At 34.0% G+C, this 22,335-nt stretch overlaps 1 protein-coding gene across 5 annotated transcripts in view; it reads left to right on the forward strand.

The window, feature by feature from the left end:
- Window positions 1-22,335, forward strand: part of CHL1 (cell adhesion molecule L1 like) — a 291,442-nt gene that overhangs the window by 85,342 nt on the left and 183,765 nt on the right. For 4 of the 5 annotated variants that reach the window (XM_051980967.1, XM_051981004.1, XM_051980995.1 and 1 more), the window contains exon 3: window positions 495-549. The exons of the other annotated variant lie outside the window; for it this stretch is intronic. The gene's annotated coding sequence lies outside the window, so the exon portion shown is untranslated. The remainder of the gene's footprint in view (window positions 1-494; window positions 550-22,335) is intronic. 5 annotated transcript variants of the gene reach the window in all.

Raw genomic sequence — 22,335 nt, forward strand, 5'->3', positions numbered from 1 at the left:
ATTTAACTTGTTAGTGCCCCATGCAACTGTCTTAATCATTTAAGCAATGTGATGATTTTTAGATTTTCCTAAATGCAGGAAATTTTCATAGGTGTTTCCTACACAGTTGAAATCATGCACCCTGATTTCTTTCTCACCAAAACAAGCACATTAAATGAAATGAAACAAAAATTTAAAAAAATTTAAAAACTCACTAAACTTTAAAAAAAAGAAAGAAAATCTTCCTTAAAATTCTCTAGACTCATGTTTTAATTGAGAAAGGGTGCATATTGGTGGTGATGGTGATTTTCCTTTTCTCTTGAAGAAGACCAAAAAGATATTACTATATTAGAGTAATTATGATATATCCAACTGTGACTGAATTGACCAACATGGGCTCGAAGTGCTCCGCCACGTGTTGGACACAAATGGACCCCATGAACATTTGAAGTGAACTCCTTAACTTTGCACATCTCATATTTCTTCTGGGCTAATTCAATCTACTTTTCTTATAGGGCACAGCACCATCTCTTGACGAGGGCACTCCATGCTGGGCAGAACTTGTTCTCTGTGAGTTCTTCATTTTTAAACTACTTGCCACATTTGAATGTATTACATTAGCCTACTCAAATGAGAGTGTATTTGTAAAGCTCTTAGCATAGTGCTTGGCACTTAGGAGCTACTTGTCAATGCTTTCTCCATTTAGCTTCCCTTTTTTCTTCTCACCAATATTTATCTGAGTAATCTTGCACTACTATTCCATGACCATACAGAAGAGAATGTAGTTTAGAATAGGATAACAAACAGGCAAGTTTTCAATAGCACTGTGTGACAAGCAAAAACTCCATAGCGTGGAATAATGTTGGGTGTGTGTTAATGAACAGTATTAAGTAGTGAATTCAAACTCCAAAGACCAATATTATTTTAAAAATTGTATTTCTCCTCACTTCTTTCAGGAATAAAGAGTTGGCTCTTCCTTTAACCCAAACCCTTTGTCTGCCCCTATAGCAAAGTTTACTTTTAGAAGTCACATTTAAAGAATTAATTTTTCCTTTAAGGCGGACTAATTATGCAACAAAAATACACTTTATGTTTATAAAATTTAATTTGCAATAAAAAAGGACATATATCACTTTGAATTCTCCTTGAGAACAGGATTTTGTTTTATGTATTTTTTCTTTCATTTTATTCCTAATCTTTAGTACAGTGCCATGACACATATTGTTAACGTGAATCAATTTGGCATATTTGAAATCCTGATAATTCTTAGTTTAACAGAAAATTCAGGTGAAGAATTCAACCTACAGTAACTAGAGGGGAGAAAATGATAAGTTATTAAAATGAGAATCTCCATCAGACAAAAAAAAAAAAAAAGGAAAACTTCTTGTTTTCTCCTTTAGGAAGAATGGTCCTATCTTTTAAATCACTCACATTTTTCATCTCAGAAAAATCTTGAATTCTCTTTTCCTCCAATTTTCTCATTTAATTAGCTGCATAGCCTTGTCATTTTCACCTTCATAAAAAATATCTCTTCTTTCTTCTTCTTCCTACGCATTGCTTATCCAGACTCAAAAATTTTTGCTTGAATTATAATAATAATGTTCTGACTAATCTTTTTTACAATCTATTCTCTACAACCTTGTGAAAATAAGACACACATCTGCTTAGACTACCCTTTTGGAAAGTTCCCTCCTTTAAATTCCTCAATTTAACTACAACTGTGTGGCACAATAAATAGAATATTTGCTTTGAAGTGAGGAAGTACTGAGTTGAAATCTCTCCATAGTTATTTAATAGTTGTCTGACTGTGGATAAATTATTTAATGCCTCTCAATTTCTTTTTTTTTCCCAATTGTAAAATGTGGATAATTATAGTACTCATTTCATGGTAAGGATAAAATGATATAATGATCTTTGAAAAGATCTATGTCAATACTATTTATCTGAGGTGCCATTTCTTTCTGATTCTGCAATTTTCTCCTTTATATTCTTCAAGGTCTAATTGAATTAGCCCTACTTGTTATCCACAAAAATTCAGTATTCTATCTCCTGCCTCCACACATTTGTACAAGTTGATCCCCAGCATATCTAGAATGCTCCTTCTTATCACTACCTCTCAGAATCCATATCTTTCTTTTTAACTTATAACTTATCTCAAATATTACCTCAGTCATGATGATTTTCCTTTAATATCACCAGTTATTTTTGTGGTCCTTCAGTTATTTTGTGTCCAATTCTTTGTGATCCCATTTGGGGTTTTCTTGGCAAAGATTCTGAAATGGCCTGATATTCCTTTCTCAAGTCATTTTACAAATGAGGAAACTGAGGCAAATGGGGTTAAATGACTTGCTTAGGGTCACATAGATAGTACTTTCCCAAGAAATATTTTAATTCAGGAAGAGGAGTTCAAAACCTAGCAATCTATTCACTATGCCATCTCCAGTTGTTAGTACTCCACAAATGGTGGTGCATTTGCTTATCTGTGGACTTATAATATATATGTCTCCCATCCCTCATCCTATCAGGAATCTTTAATCTCAATAATTAGTATGAATTTTATCTCTTATATATAGATGTAAGCCTATCACTGTCTATTATAGTGATAATAACGATCACTTACCCCATAAATCAGATGAGAAGGCTTCTTAATTTTTTTTCCTGGCATTGTAAGGATGCAATGGAAAATATAGGTTATAAGCAGGTAAACAATAAAACAAACAAATAAAAACAAAATCCAATAATAACAACAATAAATATTACTTAAGAGTTTCCTATGTGGTCATTTTTTGCTCTTCCCAATTAATCAGTCCATTTTTTTTCCTCCCAAACATTTCCCTGATGTTCTCCTTTAGTCAGTTTTCATTTAATGTTTTTGGTTATATATTAAAATGTATTCATATCCACCATATATCTTTCCATTGCACCTTGATATTAATTTTGAATTATTCAAAGACTATATTTTGTCATGACTCCCAGTCAATAAAACACCATTAGAATATTGGTGTTAAGAAAACTGGCCTTTCTTGGAAAAGTTTAAAATCGTTAAAATGGATTTGTGATTTTTCTGGAGTCTCTGCAGTAAATGATTTTTCATAAATATTTGTTGGATTGAATGAAAGGAAGAATTCACTTTACCACTACTTCAAAATTTTCCAGTTGTTTACTGGCTAAGCTTATTGTGGCATCCTGCCAAAGCAAAGGACTTATAATTACTTGGGTAACCTTAGAAAACTCACTTCAACTCTCTAGCCCTCAGTTTATATATTTGTATAATAAAGGGATGGATTAAATTACCTCCAAAGTCCCTTCAACTTTTAATCTATGGTGTTATGATGCTAAGGATAGTGTCAAAAATGTTGTGTGTGTGTGTGTGTGTGTGTGTGTGTGTGTGTGTGTGTGTGTGTGTAGTGGACAGCACTGGTATAGGCTTCAGGAACATCTTATTTTAAATCTTGCTTTAAGTTCTTACTAGCTTTGTATCTGAATAAATCATTTAATTTTATTTAAGATCTTTTCCCTCTATTTAAAAGTAGGGATGGTAATATAATACTTCACCTGGTTGTTTTGAGGTACATATAAGTAATTAAGGAATAACTTTAATTACACTAGAGATTTCAGATATTTTAGTCTCTTGGCTAAACTGAGTCAACTCTTTACTTTGTTAAAGCATTTTTGCAATAATCAGAGGGACATATATTTGCTCCAGTTGCTAACAACTTCGCTTGGCCAAATAACACTCAGGTAGGTCACTGGAATATAATTCAATTGTACAGCTGTGGTTTAAGCTGAGAAAATTTATTGGAATTGTTGATATCAAAAATGACTTGTGAAGTGTCAGGGACAGGAGGTCAGACTAGGGAGAGAGACATAAATCAGCCATCCTTGAAATCAGAATCTTTCTTTTCCTAGAAACTTTGGTACTAACATAACATTATGGAAGGACAATGATAAAGAAATATGATTATGGGAACAGAAATGGCTTTTCAATAGAATTATTTCTTTGAAACTTCTCCATGAGATATCAGCAGCTCTGTAAAACTCAGATTGTCGGAATCATCTTTATTTTTGATTGTTTGACAAACAACCCTGTCTTGCCAGTTTATTGCTATTGGATTAGTGGTGGGACACTTTTTATTTTTATTTTTTTTCAAAAGTAAATGGAAATCAGTTGAATGACAAGTTAAAATAGCTCCATTATTTCTTACTGACTATGGATCAGCTAGACTAAGATCTTTTCCAGTCCTTGACTATATTACTATTTGATAGAATTTAATCTTACTCCTTATTTTAAAAAAGGAAATATGTATTTTATGAAAACAATCAGATATAAAAGCACACCTATGAAGCTGTAGAAAAGAATCACATTCAGACTAATTAGTTTGAAGAAAGAGATCTTTTAAGATTGTTTCATCAAATATCCTCATTTTGTAGTTAGTCACAGAAATGTATAATTGATTTTCTCAATTGTTGGTGGCACATTTTTTCATTCCTAATTCCTAATTCTTTCTTCTAATTTATTTTTATAGCTATCATTTCCTTGTGAATGTGATTTAAACATAGTAATAATAATATTTATTGATCACATACAGATAAAAGAGGCTTCAATTGGCTGGCATAATTGCCCTGTTCAGATTTTTAAGGGATATTTTAATCCTCTCCCTCTTTCAGCTTCCTTTTGGCTTCTCCTATTAGCAACTTGAGGTTAAGTCTCATCTTTCAATTTTGAATTTACAGCACTTAATATCACCTGACACATTATAGGGGCTTGATAAACATTTATTGAATTCAAATTGAATTGAATCAGTTCAGCTTGAATGGCTATAGCATAGCCATTCATTTTACTTCCAAATTGATATAATTGTTCTGGATTTTTTCTTTTGTTAACTTTAATTTGCTTCTATACCAATAATAACTAGCTCTTTAAGGTTATCAAATGTTTTAGAAATACCATCACATTTGATCCTCATATCAGCCCTTTAAGATAGACTAATGTCCCAATTTTAGAGTGGAAGAAAGTTCAGAAAAAAAGCTGACTTGCCCTGGTCAACCAGCTATAAAATTGTAATGATAAGATTAACATTGAGCTCTTGATTCTGGGCCTAACATTCTCTTCACTGCTATCTCTAATGTGTGATATTTTATCTTTTGAGACTGTTTCTTCTCTGAGATCAAATAGAATGTGTCTAAACTATCCTCCCTATGAGAAGCCTTCACACTATTATAGCCTTCTTTAAGACTGTTACCGTGTTACCTCCTACTCACTGAACTCCATTGGCTTCAAGGGTCAATTAAAAAAGCCTTGTTTGACATTCAAAGTCTTTCATAAACTATCCCACTGTGACCTTTCTGTCTTATTACACTTTACTCCCTGCCACATATTCCTTGATTCAGTGACAATGGTCTCGTCTGTTTTACAAACAAGAAACTCCATCTCTAAGCTCTGAATTTTTTTTCCTGTGGCTGCCCCCCATTCCTCTTCATTTTCCCTCCTCAGCTAAATCTACTGACTTTCCTGTCTTTTAAAATCTTAACTAAAATCCTATCTTCTATAGGTAGTCTTTCCCAATCCCTTTTAGTGTCTTCTTTTTATAGTTATTTTATATTTTCTTGCATATAATTGTTTATTGTATGTGTATTTGCTTGTTCTCTGCTCTTTAGATTATGAATTCCTGGGAAGAAACCATCTTTTTCCTTCTTTTGGTGTCTCCAGTCCTTAGCTCAGTGCCTGACACATAATGCTTATTAAATGTTTATTGACTGACTAAATATCTCCAGGCTAAATATCCTTGATGATTTTAAGTAATCTATACCATATCAACTTGAAGACTTTCACTGATCCAGATATATTTTCTTGTTTACCAATGTTACTCCAAAACTTAAAAAAGATTAGCTAGGTATGGGCTAATAAGGCCTAGGAGCCATCACCTACTTATTAGAGAATTGTTAATCCTTTCACTATAATCTAAAATAGCATTAGCATTTCTTAGCTACCACATCATATCATTGACTCATTTTGGTATTAATTTGTTTATAAATTTATACTTTTTGTTTATAAATCTCAGATCATTTTTCTAAATGATTCCTCTATAGAAAAGTATTACTCTGGTAATTCTTATGAAACTGATTTTATATATTAGATTTACTCTGAGCCATAGACACAGTGTCAAAATATGCACAAACTACAAAGCATCTGACCCAGTGCTAAACTCATAATAGGTACTTTAAAAATATTTACTTGAATGAATGGGGGGAAAAGGCACAAGTTGTTCTTTTAACATACATCCTTCCAAATGAGTTTCACAAAACTAGTATGCATATAATCCCAGAACATAAGCCAATTCTCTAGTTCAAAATATATCCTTTTGGATGCTGCATTGATCCTTTTCTTTTCTATTTTATTTCTCTAAGATAGTGAAAGTAATTCATTAAGAAGTCCATTACTGACCTGAAAGAACTAATTTACCCTCATTCTCACTGTTGTATTGATGGACTGAAAGGATCTGGCTCTCCCTATCAATTGACTTGTTGGATGCACAACTTGCATTTGCAGAACTACTTTCATTTTTCTGACCCTAGTAAGATCCAAGTTATTACTGTTCTTATATTAAGATGCCATTTGAAAATTGTAAAGGGGCAGGGAAATATTCATTTGTCATCTGAAAGTTACTCTTAAGTGAAGTACCATTATTGCTCTGCAGTTAAGTGCTTTAGTGGCGTGCATGATAAATTCCACTGTCCACCCCACCAAATCTTCTATAGAGAGTTTTTAATGAATATGAATAATTCTGACATCATGATATTTCTTTCACTTTGCCTTACCCCAGAACTTATGGACTTTGTTCCCATCATGCATTCTAAGCACTCCTTCACATGTTGTCATATACTTCTACTGGAATTGTTATTATGGCCAAATTCTTTGTTTCTCCCATCTGAATGTAAAATTTCCAAGATCCAGGGACATATGATCTATATCCTTTGGATTCATATTATCTTCTGTGTACTGGAAACATTAAAAAATTATTTAAATAAAGTAGTCTCATGCTTTCAAAAATTTTGTTTCTCTTAATGTAACATATAATTACTATATTTTGGACATATGTAATTGATCTTAAAATGGTTTCATTATAAAGTGTTTTTTTTTTTTTTTTTTTTAATTTTTTATTTAATAATTACATTATATTGACACTCATTTCTGTTCCGATTTTTTTCCCCTCCCTCCCTCCACCCCCTCCCCTAGATGGCAAGCAGTCCTTTATATGTTGGATATGTTGCAGTATATCCTAGATACAATATATGTTTGCAGAACCGAACAGTTCTCTTGTTGCGTAGGGAGAATTGGATTCAGAAAGTATAAATAATCCAGGAAGAAAAACAAAAATGCAGATAGTTCACATTCGTTTCCCAGTGTTCTTTCTTTGGGTGTAGCTGCTTTTGTCCGTCATTTATCAATTGAAACTCAGGTCTCTTTGTCAAAGAAATCCACTTCCATCAAAATATGTCCTCATACAATATCGTTGTCGAGGTGTATAATGATCTCCTGGTTCTGCTCATTTCACTTAGCATCAGTTCATGAAGGTCTCTCCAAGCCTCTCTGTATTCATCCTGCTGGTCATTTCTTACAGAACAATAATATTCCATAACATTCATATACCACAATTTACCCAGCCATTCTCCAATTGATGGGCATCCATTCATTTTCCAGTTTCTAGCCACTACAAACAGGGCTGCTACAAACATTTTGGCACATACAGGTCCCTTTCCCTTCTTTAGTATTTCTTTGGGATATAAGCCCAATAGAAACACTGCTGGATCAAAGGATATGCACATTTTGATAATTTTTTGGGCATAATTCCAGATTGCTCTCCAGAATGGTTGGATTCGTTCACAACTCCACCAACAATGCATTAGTGTCCCAGTTTTCCCGCATCCCCTCCAACATTCATCATTATTTTTTCCTGTCATCTTAGCCAATCTGACAGGTGTGTAGTGGTATCTCAGAGTTGTCTTAATTTGCATTTCTCTGATCAATAATGATTTGGAACACTCTTTCATATGAGTGGTAATAGTTTCAATCTCATCCTCTGAAAATTGTCTGTTCATATCCTTTGACCATTTATCAATTGGAGAATGGCTTGATTTCTTATAAATTTGAGTCAGTTCTCTATATATTTTGGAAATGAGGCCTTTATCAGAACCTTTAACTGTGAAAATGTTTTCCCAGTTTGTTGCTTCCCTTCTAATCTTGTTTGCATTAGTTTTATTTGTACAAAGGCTTTTTAATTTGATGTAATCGAAATTTTCTATTCTGTGATCAGTAATGGTCTCTAGTTCATCTTTGGTCACAAATTTCTTTCTCCTCCACAAGTCTGAGAGATAAACTATTCTATGTTCCTCTAATTTATTTATAGTCTCGTTCTTTATGCCTAGGTCATAGACCCATTTTGATCTTATCTTGGTATATGGTGTTAAGTGTGGGTCCATGCCTAATTTCTGCCATACTAATTTCCAATTATCCCAGCAGTTTTTATCAAATATTGAATTCTTTTCCCAGAAGTTAGGGGCTTTGGGTTTGTCAAACACTAGATTGCTATAATTGACTATTCTGTCTTGTGAGCCTAGCCTTTTCCACTGATCCACTAATCTATTTCTTAGCCAATACCAAATGGTTTTGGTGACTGCTGCTTTATAATATAATTTTAGATCAGGTACAGCTAGGCCACCTTCATTTGATTTTTTTTTTCATTAGTTCCCTTGAGATTCTCGACTTTTTATTGTTCCATATGAATTTTGTTGTTATTTTTTCTAGATCAATAAAATATTTTCTTGGAAGTCTGATTGGTATAGCACTAAATAAATAGATTAGTTTAGGGAGTATTGTCATCTTTATTATGTTCGCTCGGCCGATCCAAGAGCACTTAATATTTTTCCAATTATTTAAGTCTGACTTTATTTGTGTGGAGACTTTTTTATAATTTTGCTCATATAATTCCTGACTTTCCTTTGGTAGATAGATTCCCAAATATTTTATGGTATCAACAGTTATTCTGAATGGAATTTCTCTTTGTATCTCTTGCTGTTGGGTTTTGTTGGTGATGTATAAAAATGCTGAGGATTTATGGGGATTTATTTTGTAGCCAGCTACTTTGCTAAAATTATGAATTATTTCCAATAGCTTTTTGGTAGAATCTCTGGGGTTCTCTAGGTATACCATCATATCATCTGCAAAGAGTGATAGTTTGGTTTCCTCATTGCCTACTCTAATTCCTTTTATATCTTTCTCGACTCTTATTGCCGAGGCTAGTGTTTCTAATACGATATTAAATAATAATGGTGATAGTGGGCAACCTTGCTTCACTCCAGATCTTACTGGGAAGGGTTCCAGTTTTTCCCCATTGCATATGATGCTTACTGATGGTTTTAAATATATGCTCCTGACTATTTTAAGGAAAAGTCCATTTATTCCTATGCTCTCAAGTGTTTTTATTAGGAATGGATGTTGGATTTTATCAAATGCTTTTTCTGCATCTATTGAGATGATCATGTGGTTTTTGTTTGTTTGGTTATTGATATAGTCAATTATGCTAATAGTTTTCCTAATATTGAACCAGCCCTGCATTCCTGGTATAAATCCTACTTGGTCATAGTGTATTATCCTGGTGACAATTTTCTGTAATCTTTTTGCTAATATTTTATTTAAGATTTTAGCATCAATATTCATTAGGGAGATTGGTCTATAATTTTCTTTCTCTGTTTTCAGCCTACCTGGTTTAGGTATCAGTACCATATCTGTGTCATAAAAGGAGTTTGGTAGGACTCCTTCAATCCCTATTTTTTCAAATAGTTTATATAACATTGGAGTTAATTGTTCTTTAAATGTTTGGTAGAATTCACATGTAAATCCATCTGGTCCTGGGGATTTTTTCTTAGGGAGTTGATTGATAGTTTGTTCTATTTCTTTTTCTGAGATGGGACTGTTTAGGATATTTACTTCTTCCTCTGTTAGTTTGGGCAAGCTGTATTTTTGGAGGTATTTTTCTATTTCATTTAAGTTGTCGAATTTATTGGCATAAAGTTGGGCAAAGTAACTCCTAATTATTGCTCTAATTTCCTCTTCGTTAGTGGTGAGTTCTCCCTTTTCATTTTTAAGACTAACAATTTGATTTTCCTCTTTCCTTTTTTTAATCAGATTTACTAAGGGTTTGTCTATTTTGTTGGTTTTTTCATAGAACCAACTCTTAGTTTTATTAATCAATTCAATAGTTTTTTTACTTTCAATTTTATTGATCTCACCTTTTACTTTTAGAATTTCAAGTTTAGTGTTTGACTGGGGGTTTTTAATTTGTTCCTTTTCTAGCATTTTTAATTGCAAACCCAATTCATTGACCTTCTCTTTCTCTATTTTATACAAATAGGCCTCTAGAGATATGAAATTTCCCCTTATTACCGCTTTGGCTGCATCCCATACATTTTGGTATGATGTCTCATTATTATCGTTTTCTTGGGTGAAGTTATTAATTATGTCTATGATTTGCTGTTTTACCCAATCATTCTTTAGTATGAGATTATTTAGTTTCCAATTATTTTTTGGTCTACTTCCCCCTGCTTTTTTGTTGAATGTAATTTTCATTGCATCGTGGTCTGAAAAGGATGCATTTACTATTTCTGCCTTACTACATTTGAGTTTGAGGTTTTTATGTCCTAATATATGGTCAATTTTTGTATAGGTTCCATGAACTGCTGAAAAGAAAGTGTATTCCTTTCTGTCTCCATTACATTTTCTCCAGAGATCTATCATATCTAGCTTTTCTAGTATTCTGTTTACCTCTTTGACTTCTTTCTTATTTATTTTGTGGTTTGATTTATCTAATTCTGAGAGTGCAAGGTTAAGATCTCCCACTATTATAGTTTTACTGTCTATTTCTTCTTGCAGCTCTCTTAGTTTCTCTTTTAAGAATTTAGATGCTACCCCACTTGGTGCATATATGTTTAATATAGATAGTGCTTCATTATCCATGCTACCCTTTAGCAAGATATAGTGTCCTTCCTTATCTCTTTTAATTAGGTCAATTTTTGCTTTAGCTTGATCTGAGATCAGGATGGCTACCCCTGCTTTTTTGACTTCACCTGAAGCATAGTAGATTTTGCTCCAACCTTTTACCTTTAACCTGCATGTATCTCCCCGCTTCAGGTGTGTTTCCTGTAAACAACATATTGTAGGATTCTGGCTTTTAATCCATTCTGCTAACCGCTTCCTCTTTATGGGGGAGTTTACCCCGTTCACATTTATGGTTAGAATGACCAATTCTGTATTACTTGCCATCTTGTTAACCCCGGTTTATGCTTTCCTCCCTTCTTTCCCCTTTCCCCCCTTCCAAGTATTAAGCTTGTGAGCACCCCTTGCTTCTCACAGCCCTCCCTTTTTAGTGTCCCTCCCCCCGCCTTAGAGTTCCTCCCCCTATCTTACCCCTTTCCCTCCCAGTTCCCGTATTCCCTTCCGCTTAGCTTATTCCTTCCCTTTCCACTTTTCCCTTCTCACTTTTCAATGAGATGGGAGAAGTTTCACCATAGATTGAATATGTCTTAAGATTTTTCACTTAAAGCCAATTCTGAAGGCAGTAAGATACCCACTATATTCATCCCCCTCCATTCTTTCTCTCAGATATAATAGGTTTCCTATGCCTCTTCATGAGATGTACTACCCCCACTTTACCCTTTTTCTGGTACAATGTCCTTTCCACATCAATTTCTAGAACAAGGTATACATGTATTCTTTATACATCTATATAGTCAAAATATAGTTCCCAAGATTAATCTTTACCTTTTTAGATTTCTCTTGAGTTCTATATTTGTAGATCAAACTTTTTGTTAAGTTCTGGCTTTTTCATCAGAAATAGATGAAATTCGCTTACTTCGTTGAATGTCCATCTTCTTCCCTGGAAAAGATGCTCATTCTCGCTGGGTAAGTTATTTTTGGTTGCATACCAAGTTCCTTAGCCTTTCGGAATATCATATTCCAGGCCCTTCGATCTTTTAATGTGGATGCTGCCAGATCCTGGGTGATCCTTATTGTGGCTCCTTGATACTTGAATTGGGTTTTTCTAGCCGCTTGCAATATTTTTTCTTTCATCTGAGGGTTCTGGCATTTGGCCACTATATTCCTTGGTGTTTTGATTTTAGGATCCCTTTCAGTGGGTGATCGATGAATCCTTTCAATGTTTATTTTTTCCTCTGTTCCTATGACTTCTGGGCAGTTCTCTTTGATAATTTCCTGGAAGACAGTGTCCAGGCTCTTTTTTTCATCATGTTTTTCTGGGAGTCCAATGATTCTCAGATTGTCTCTCCTGGATCTGTTTTCCAGGTCTGTTGTCTTTCCCAGAAGGTATTTCACATTTTTCTCCATTGTTTGATTTTTTTGGATTTGCTTGACTGATTCTTCTTGTCTCCTCGAGTCATTCAATTCCACTTGTTCAATTCTGATTTTCAGTGAAGTATTCTCTTCACTCACTTTTTTAAAATCTTTCTCTAATTGTCCAATTGAGTTCTTTTGTTCTGTGGAATTTTTTTCCATTTCGCCAATTTTGTTTTTTAGAGAGCTGTTTTCTGTTTCCAGTTCACTAATCCTATTTTTCAAGGATTTTACTTCTTTATCCACTCTCTCTTTAACTGACTTCTCCAGGCTCTTTTGCCAAGCCTCCCTCTCCTTTTCCCAAGCTTCCTTCTCCTTTTGCCAAGCCTCACTCTGCTTTCCCCATTTTTCTTCTAGCTCCCTTGTGAGAGCCTTTTTAATCACTTCTATGAGGTTCATCTGTGCTGAGGAACAGACGATCTCCTCCTTTGGGAATCACCTGGGGACTGCCTGTTTTTAGTCTCCTCAGGATTTAGAGTCTGCTCTCTATCTGTGTAGAAGCTGTCTAGGGTTAAAGTCCTCTTCAGCTTCTTGCTCATTCTGTCTATTAATCAGAGACAAACTACCAAAGAAAAACAGAAAAAACTGGAGTCTTTCTTTGGGGAAGGGGCTGGGTGTGTTATCAAGCTTCCTCTACAGACTGCAGGGGGCAGCAGTGAGGCACTAGCAGGACTGTGCTGCGCCTGCGCTCTGAGATCCCAAAGCGTGCTGAGTCACTGAGGGGGGGGGAAGGGGGGGGGCAGGTCCTGAGAGACTCCAGCTGTTTGCGGTTGTGGTCTTCAGCCCCGGTGTTTTTAGCTTCTCTGCTGGGCTGTTGACTTGCTGCAGGTTCCAAACCTGTAGCGAAGCTCTCCCCGCAGAGACAGCTGCGATCACTCCCCACCCCCTCTCCAGTCTGCTCCCGTGCTCTCACTGCCGCTGCCCGCCGCCTGCGCCCGATCTAAAACCGCCCCAGCCCTCCAGGAAAGACAGACCTTTCTTGGCGGATCTCAAGGATGGCTTCTCTTGGTAACTATTTGTGGGTTTTTTTCAGTCAAGCATTGATTCAGAGGCTTGTAATGAAGTGGATAGTGAGAGAAAGCGCGGAGCTTATGCAACTGTGAGCCTCCTCTCCGCCATCTTCCATTATAAAGTGTTAATGTGAATATAAATGGATATGATATCTAACCAGATCTTTTTAGCATATGGTAGAAGTAAGGTGGTAGGTTAGCTAATGAGTAGCCTGAAAAGACAAAGATACTTGGGCCCCTTTAAGAATATTATAGAGAGATAAGCTAGTCATATATGTAGATAAATATATATTATGTAGTATAATACAATAATGAAGTATATAGATATAAAAACATAAATATAATATCTCAACAATTTATTCAAGAGGAGCTATGAACTGGCTGTGATGACCGTTTTCTCTAAAGAATGATATGAAAACACATTCTGGTTGCAATATCAACCAACATGCATTCTACTACACATCCTCCCATCAGTTAACGAGAAGTGTTTTACCCAATGTACTAAGGTTTAGAGATTTCTTAATTTTCTTTTTAAATCTGAAGATAGTGAGCTGATGACCTTTTAGCTATATCTCCTTGATATGTGTCCAGTTCTTTTCTATATATATTTCTATTTTCTCCTTCAAGTTTTATTGAGGCTTTTTTTTTATATGGCATTGGTTTCCAAATATGTTTTTCTTTTCTTTCTTGCCAAGGAAAAAAGTCTTCCTAATGCATTTTAAAAATTGTATTTGAGAGAGCTATGCATCAAAAAAAAATCACCAAATAATTAGCTATGAGAACTCCAGGAAAGAAAAAAAAGTTAATTCTGACTAGAAGTAGTGAGGAAAATCAAGTAAGGTCACAAAAAAAGAGAGGAAACTTTAACTCATCTTTTCTAGGCCAAGTTGAAAGATTATGGCAAGAATTATTTTTCTTGCTATCCATGAACTCAGGTTACCTTACCAAAAATGTTTTTCGTTTTTTGCACAGTTCTTTCTTTGCTAAGGTAATTTACTGTGGTTGTCCATTAATGGTCAAATGAATTTAATTGATTTTTATGGTTCCTATCAAAAGGACATTAAACTTATTACCATATGAATAGTTGGAAATTGAATTCTTTTTTATATATTTTTCTACAAGTTAGCATAATGAAAGATGACCATTTGTAATTTCTTCCTTTTCCAATATTCTTCTACCTGGGGAATCTTTTTTGTGGCAGTAATTATTTATATATATGTTTTGGTAGAAATATTTAAAATAAGTGGATTTCTGCTTTTTTAGGTTTAATAAAAAAGATAATGGAAAACATGTAAGGAATTTTCAGATGTAAGATTTTTCTCTCCTGAATACATAGTTATTTGTCCTTTTACTTTAAATGTGATGGAAATAGCCCTATATTATTTTAATAAGTCTGTTATACCTTATGAACTGCAAATGAAAATGTGAAAGGGGTGAAGGCAGTGAAATCTGTTGAATGATTAAACTCCTGAGAGATTATCATGTAGTTAGGAAGAGTAACACCTAGAAGAAAAGAGATTATCAAATAATGACTAAATCTGTGTACTCATGGAACTCTGATCCCAAACTTGAAAGATGAGATCCATGTATTTTGAATCCTACACAGACAAGAATTCTGGTCCTGGACGCAGTACTGGTCACAAAGTAAATACAATAAATACTGATCCACTCAAAAGTTTAATTATCCTGTTTCTATTTGAGCTTGACTCCCCTGCTTTGGAATAGTCTGTACAAGTTAGACAGTGTCTTATTTGACATCTTCTGGAATACTCTTTATTTCAGCATGGAATTTCTTCTTCTCTTGCAGCATGGGGTTTATTTATAAAGACAAGGTAGATTTGTTTATGAATGCAAATGAACAAATGGAGCTTAGAAGTTGAGATCATGGAGAACTACATCTGATATACCTTTAATTAATCAGAGCCATGTTTTGGGGAGGTTTATGTTCATTGTATGTTCATTATCTCTACTTCACTGCTTTGGTCATCAAAGTTCCAATTATTTGGGAAATAGAACATTGGAGATAGAGGACTTTAAATTTGAGCTTTGTTACTTAAAATGGATATTTCCTATTTGCTGTGTGTGTGTGTGTGTGTGTGTGTGTGTGCATGTGTGAGAGACAGAGACAGAGACAAAGACACAGAAAGACAGAGACACAGAGACAGATACAAAGACAGAAAATTTGTGCTGAACTAAACGTCGACTAGCTAAATGATGACTAAACACTCCTCTAGCTTCCAATCTGTGATCCTGTGAATATCGGCCCTTAATAATAAACATTCTTATTAATAAATAATTTAGAATGAATGAAGAAATGTATCAGAGATCTATTGTCCTTTCCTAATGGGATATTTGCACAAAATTTTGGACTGCTTAGTTATTTGTAAATATTACTCCTTCAATGGTGTTTTTTGCCTAGAGATGTTATTCCTTTATTTCAGTCTTTGCTATAGGCATTTCATTATGTTGTCTCAGAAAACTAGTGAGAATGAAATGTAAGCCATCTGGACAACTTCCTTTCTATGCTTTTGTTCCATAGGGAAATAAATTTTCATCTTGTAGTGGGAACACTCCAATTGATTACTTTTAGCTCCTGGACCTGTGCATGTTGTGGAAGGGATGTATTCTAGAGATTACATAAAAGGTGATTATAATAACCGCAGAATAAACTGAGGCCAGGGTGGAGAGATATTGTTTGAGATGATAATGACAGGTTCTTCTATGTATTGATTCATCTTCAACTAGGCAGCTTTCAGACATGTGCAATTTGAAGGAAAACCACTAGTCTGCCTGACTCCCTTTGAAAAGGCAATTTGAGAGAAATGGAGTCAAGCTTGACGTCTTAATCATAAAGAAATGGCATCCCCTTGACCCTTAACCACTCAGTCTACAATTTTACGGTAATCTGGTAGTATGTATTTAGTGATATTCTACTGTATTGTTCTGTTCTATTTCATGTATGATGTTACCTTCACACACATGGTTTTCTTTGAAATGATAGAGATTATAGTATTAAACACTCCTAACTCCTAACACATATTAATCAAGCAGTTCACATTCCTATTAGTGAAGAGAACATTTTTCCCATAATGATAATGATATTGCAAAATGATTATGTTAATAATATCCATAGCTAGCACTTCTATAGACCTTTAATGTTTTCAAAAAGCTTTGCAAACAATAATTCCTTTTATCCTCACAAAACCCCTTTTAAGTAAGTGCTATTATCACCATTGTATAGGAAACTGAGAAAGAGATTATATGATTTATCCATGGTCATACAGCTTTTATGTGTCTGAGGCCAGAATTGAACTCAGGTATTTCAGACTGCAGGCCAAGTGCTCTAACCACTGTGACACCTGACTTCTGAGAGATGATATCATGAGATGCAAGTGAATTGGACTGAAGAGAGAGAAGGCTGTGAAAAGTCACCTGCCTCACTTTCCCCTCCAGAGCCATCTGGGCCCAACAGCAAGATGTAGATGAGGATAACTAGAAATGGCTCTGGATGCAGTGGGAGATTTGGGCTTCTTTAAGCTAAAGTTTTTAACAGCTCTCAATTTGACTGAGGAAACACCCATTCAGTGATTAAGGTGAAATAAGAAATGAGACAGAGTATGGCCTTTTTTACCTGGTTAAAAGTAAAAACATTGTAAGAGGGGAAGTTTCTGCTCAAAACAGAAACAAGTATTATTTATCATGGGGCAATCAGGTTCCAAAAAAAGATCAAATGAATCTTAGCCTGGAACCTCTTGTTGCCCAGTCAATGAGAACCAGATTAATTGGGTTTAAAGCATGATTCCCAAGAAAGAAATATTCCTAAAAACCCCAAGCTATCTTGCAAGCTTTCAGAGATCAAAATCTATGTTCCTTTGGGCATTTGATACTGAATGAACTAATAGAATGGATAGTTTTTTTGTTTTTTTTTTTTGGTAAATTCTATTTGTAGCATTCATTTGCAGTAGGTTATATTACACTGTACCTAAAACCTATTTCTTCTTAGCACCCCCAACCATGAAACTTTTCAATGTGTGCTACATGTCCATATTCTGTTCTTGCAAAGCTGCCTAGCCTGCCAATCCCTAGTATTACTCTGTTAGTTCAGATAAGTTTGAGAGAATGCCCCCATCTATATAAAGCCCTGTGGTTGGATTTGGCTTTTGCTTGATTTTGTTAGATGCTCTGGCATGAGGACATACAGGACCCAGCTGTCTCTTACAACAATTAGGAGGAAGGATTAGAGAGCTGGCAAAGATCTGTGTACTAATTCTGAGGGCACCCTCTGTGCAAGACTCATTGATTCTTTCTACTTGTCCTGCCTCAAAGACTATCACAATTGAAATCTTAAAATCTTCTCCCTGGTTGTGTTTAGAACTTCCCTTACTTCCCCTGCCATCCATACTCCCACCCTTGGTGAATCATATTGGATTTTGGATGTTTCTTCTTGAGAATTATAACACATTCATGAAAAAGCCTGTTTCTTTTTTGTTGTTGGTATGATTATTTTGCAAAATGTCTTCTATATCCCCAAACTTTTGGAATGGATTTGGCCAACACGTCTACTGAGGAGTATTAGACATATTTTTATTGCTAATTCATGTCTGCCTAAGGTATGTACTAAAGATGGATGGAAGGAAAATTTAGTAAATTATGTTGTTGAAAATTACATTGATAGAAAATCATACCCCAGCAAGGTGATTAAACATGTGTAATCTTAGACTTCTATGGGAATTTGTTCATCAGTCAGAAAATTATAGGATCGTACATGGAAGGGATATCAAAGACCAGCTAGCCTCACTTCTTCATTTTAAAAATGAGAAGTTTTATGACTTGGGCAAATGTTGAAGGCATAAAGTGATAAAGGGGGGTTTTAAAGTCAGATCCCCTGATTGAAAAGTTAGGGTATATTTCTACAATACCATGATGTTAACTCCAGGTTGAAATGTATCATGGTAACCTTTTACCAAGCCCTGGCTTTATCCTTTTATTGAATACAATTTATAATTCAGTAATATAGTTGTGTAGAAAAATTAAAATCTTTCATTTTCTTTATTATGTTTTGCTATTCAATTTCCCTTTGCATTTTTTTTTGTATTTTCTCTACTGAGATATGTTTAATGTTCTTCCCATTAATAGCCTAGCATCCTGGAATTAGAATAGTGGTAAGCTCTTTGAAAAGTGGGAATGTTTCCTGGATTTTGATAAAGATTTTGTATTTTAGGAACTGAAATATCACTGATATGCTTCAGAGTGCATATAGAAAACTGAAAAACAAACACACATTTATTTAATGTCATTTCCTCTTTTTAAAAATTAAAACCAATACAAATGGCATCTCATTAATCTTCATAATGGCTAATTTGTAGCCAAGTCTAAAATAGTGTTATCTTGGGTATTCTCAGAGTCAAAGAGGGCAAATGCTGATGGATTTACTCCATTAAAATGTTGCATACAATTCAAGAGAATTGTAAGGTCTTAGATTGCATTGTCCCAAACATTTTCCTTCCTAAAGTATTAGTTTGAATATATTTCATAAGGAATGTGAGTAGGGCATTTTCAATTCTTTCCAAGCAAATATTTTTTCCCTCTTTTTCAATGGAATATTTAGTAATTATCACAAGTTTTTTAATGACAGTCACATTTCTGTTTATTGGCATATGTTGTCATCTTCATGAGATCTCTTGAAGTGAGATTTTTTTGATGTAAAGATGATGATGGTGATGATGACAGTAATGCTGATGATAAATTTCCCATTGATCTAGTATTTTATTGTTCTGAAATTGAACCTCAGACATTACATATGTGATCTTGGATAAGCCATTTATCCATACTAAGCTTCAGTTTCCTCATCTGTAAATTAAAGGGATAGAATTAAATGGCCGTTTAAGGTTCTTTTCATCTCTATAGTTATAATACTAGGATCTTGGTTTATTTTATTATAATGGTCCCTGTGTGCTCTTAGCTCAGAGCTCAGTATATTAGAAGTAGACTAGGAAAGTTTTTTTTTTTTTTTTCAGTTTTCCTTCTTACACATACTTACATGGAATTGGGTGGATGGTTATTTTAAAACTGAACAATTTTTCCTTATTAAACTAAAAAAAATCAATCTGTTCTTAGTTCTTGATGTCAATCTGAGAAATTTTGTTTCTTTCTTGCACAGAGTAGAGCTCCTAAATATTTTCCTAAATTATAAAGTTCATATCTTTATATCTGCACAATATGATGTCTCTCTGTGTTTCTGTCTTTTTGGTCTTTGTCTGCCTGTCCCTCTCTAATTCTTTCTCTATCTTTTTTGGGGAAAGGAGTGAAGATATGGTTTCATTATTTTATTTCTGTGGGAAACATCAGCTATTCCAACTCACTCTGATGAAGTTAATGGGAGACTCATCTGAGTTTTAAAGATCAGTGTCCTAATCACTGAAAAGTAAATGATTTGTCTAGTGTCAGATGTGGAATGAGATAGCATGTCTTTTTGCCTCTAACTATGACTTTTTATTCACATTGTCCCTCATAGTTATTCTATTACTTGTTTTAAAAAGTGCTATCTTCATATGTCAGAGACATTCTTTTTATATGTGAGTACAAATGTACTAAATTTAACACATATTTCTTGAGTATGTAGAAAACTATTTTATCATTATAAATAGAAGCAAAGTTATTAGTACACTTCTATCTGTATTTATTTTAATTGATAATGTGATCTTAGGCAAGTCATTTTCCTTCCCAGTTTTCTTATCCTTGATAGAAAGGAAGACAATTGGACTAATTGACCCCTTCCATTCCTATATCTATCATCCTATAAGAAATATCAATTAAAATAAATTATAAAAAGCTTTATTTGTTGTCAATCAAATATTAATTAAAATAAACCAATTATGTAATTGTTAGTTTGTATTCTTGGCTAAATTTTATATTTTGGTTAAAATAGGTGTTCTGTCCTTAAGGTAAGACTGGAAATAAATTGTCACTTATCTCCAAAATTATTAATGCTTAACTTTGCTCCATATTATAAAGCTCCCTTCAACTGCTATTTCCAGAGCACTTCCATAGTATGAAGCTTATTTCTAAATCCTAACAAATCCCAAGATGAACAGAGAAACCACCTGGAATTCAATCTAAAATGGGATTTTCTCTATTTGAACTGCTGAGGAAGGTTGATGGGGTGAAATATTAACAAAGCCTCTTGCAGATGTCACAAGTTATTCTTGTGACCAGCTTCTACAGCAAAATACCCAGAAATGTCAATGACATGAAGAGAATTTGTAAAATGAGAGTGGAAAACTCTGTGAGCCTAGAGGGAATCTATGGAGAATTTTGTAATGAAGAAAAGTGATTTATTTTTGATGAAGGAAGCATGGCCAATAAAGCTGCTATATTCATGTTAAGATTATATATTAAAGGAAATCTGGGATCTGGTCATTTGACAAGCTGAGGAATAGCAGAACTATAGAGAAAAGAGTGAAATGATGAGAATTGTTTGGTAGAGAATTTGGACATCTTTGACTATATATATTATATTATATTATATTATATTATATTATATTATATTATATTATATTACATGTGAATTGCTATTGTGAAAAGGTTTTCAGATTTATAAAAGTTTTTTTTTTAATTTATTTTATTTGAAAAAAAAGTAAGGAAAAAGAAAAACAGAAGGGGAACACAAAATAAACTAAAGCAAAATAAAAGAAAACATTGTCATGTGCCCTGTAGAAAATCAGGGAGGATTCATAATATATAACAACAAATTACCAGATCAAGAAAATAAATATAGTAGTGGAAGAAATTATGAATGTCCATTTTTCTTTACTTCCTTGTGAATTTTTTTTTCCTCTATTGCACATCTTATTTATTTCCCCCCTTTCATCCTCTCCATTTCCAAGTAAGTTATAGTTAAGAAAAGATATATTTATATATCCATATATAGATATATATTTACATACATGCACCACTCAGATATATCTTCCCTTTCCCTGCTGACTCTTTGCTTTAATTCTTCTCCTTAACTTGCCTTGCTATTACTTAATCTCCCTCCACCCAAGGATCCCTCCCTTGTCTTTTTCCCTCACCCTTTGCTTCCCCATCTGCCCATCCCTCCCCCCTTGCTTCTTTATAGATTTTGGAGGGTACTATACCCTTCATGGTATATATGTAGTATTGCCTATTTAATCTATCTTGTTGTGAATAGGCTTTCAGAAAAATGAACCTCCCCCCCACAATGCCTCTGAGTCTATTCTTCTTCTGTACCTCATTTGTATAATATCTATTTTCACCTTAAGTCTCCCAATTTTTCTTTTGATTTACTTTATTGTTGATGTAAATCTTAAACATATAGTACACATTTCCCATGTAAGAAAACCACAAACAATTTATTCATGTTTAAACAATTTGTACATATTGACTTCCTTGAAATTGATCTTTGATATTGGCTCTTACATATTAAATGTTCTGTTAAGTTTGGGTTAGGTTGATAGAAAGTCCTGAAAATCTGCAAGTTCAATGAATGTCCACTTTTTCTCATTCAATATTACATATAATTTTGCTGGATATTATATTTTTGACCACAGGCCTAGTTCTTTTGATTATTGATAGATATGATTCCAGGACCTTTTGTTGTAGCTGTTAAGTCCTGTACAATTCTAATTGTAGCTCCAGTGTATTTCAATTTTTTTTTCCTGTTTCTTGCCAAATGTTCTCTTTTCAAAATTCAGCAATAATATTACTGTGTGTTTTCTATAAAGGACCTTGTTGAGATGGTGATTGGTGGATCTTTTCTACTTTTACTTTCCTTCATGCTCTATCACTCCAGGACATTTTAATTGGATTATGTACTATTTTGTCAAGGTGTTTTTTTTTTTTTTTTTTGGGGGGGGGGTTGGGGAATACAACTTCCAGGCAGTCCAATTACTGTTATATTTTATTTTCTTGATCTCTTCT

Source organism: Antechinus flavipes, chromosome 1, assembly GCF_016432865.1.
Source record: "Antechinus flavipes isolate AdamAnt ecotype Samford, QLD, Australia chromosome 1, AdamAnt_v2, whole genome shotgun sequence".
Classification (NCBI taxonomy): Eukaryota; Metazoa; Chordata; class Mammalia; order Dasyuromorphia; family Dasyuridae; genus Antechinus; species Antechinus flavipes.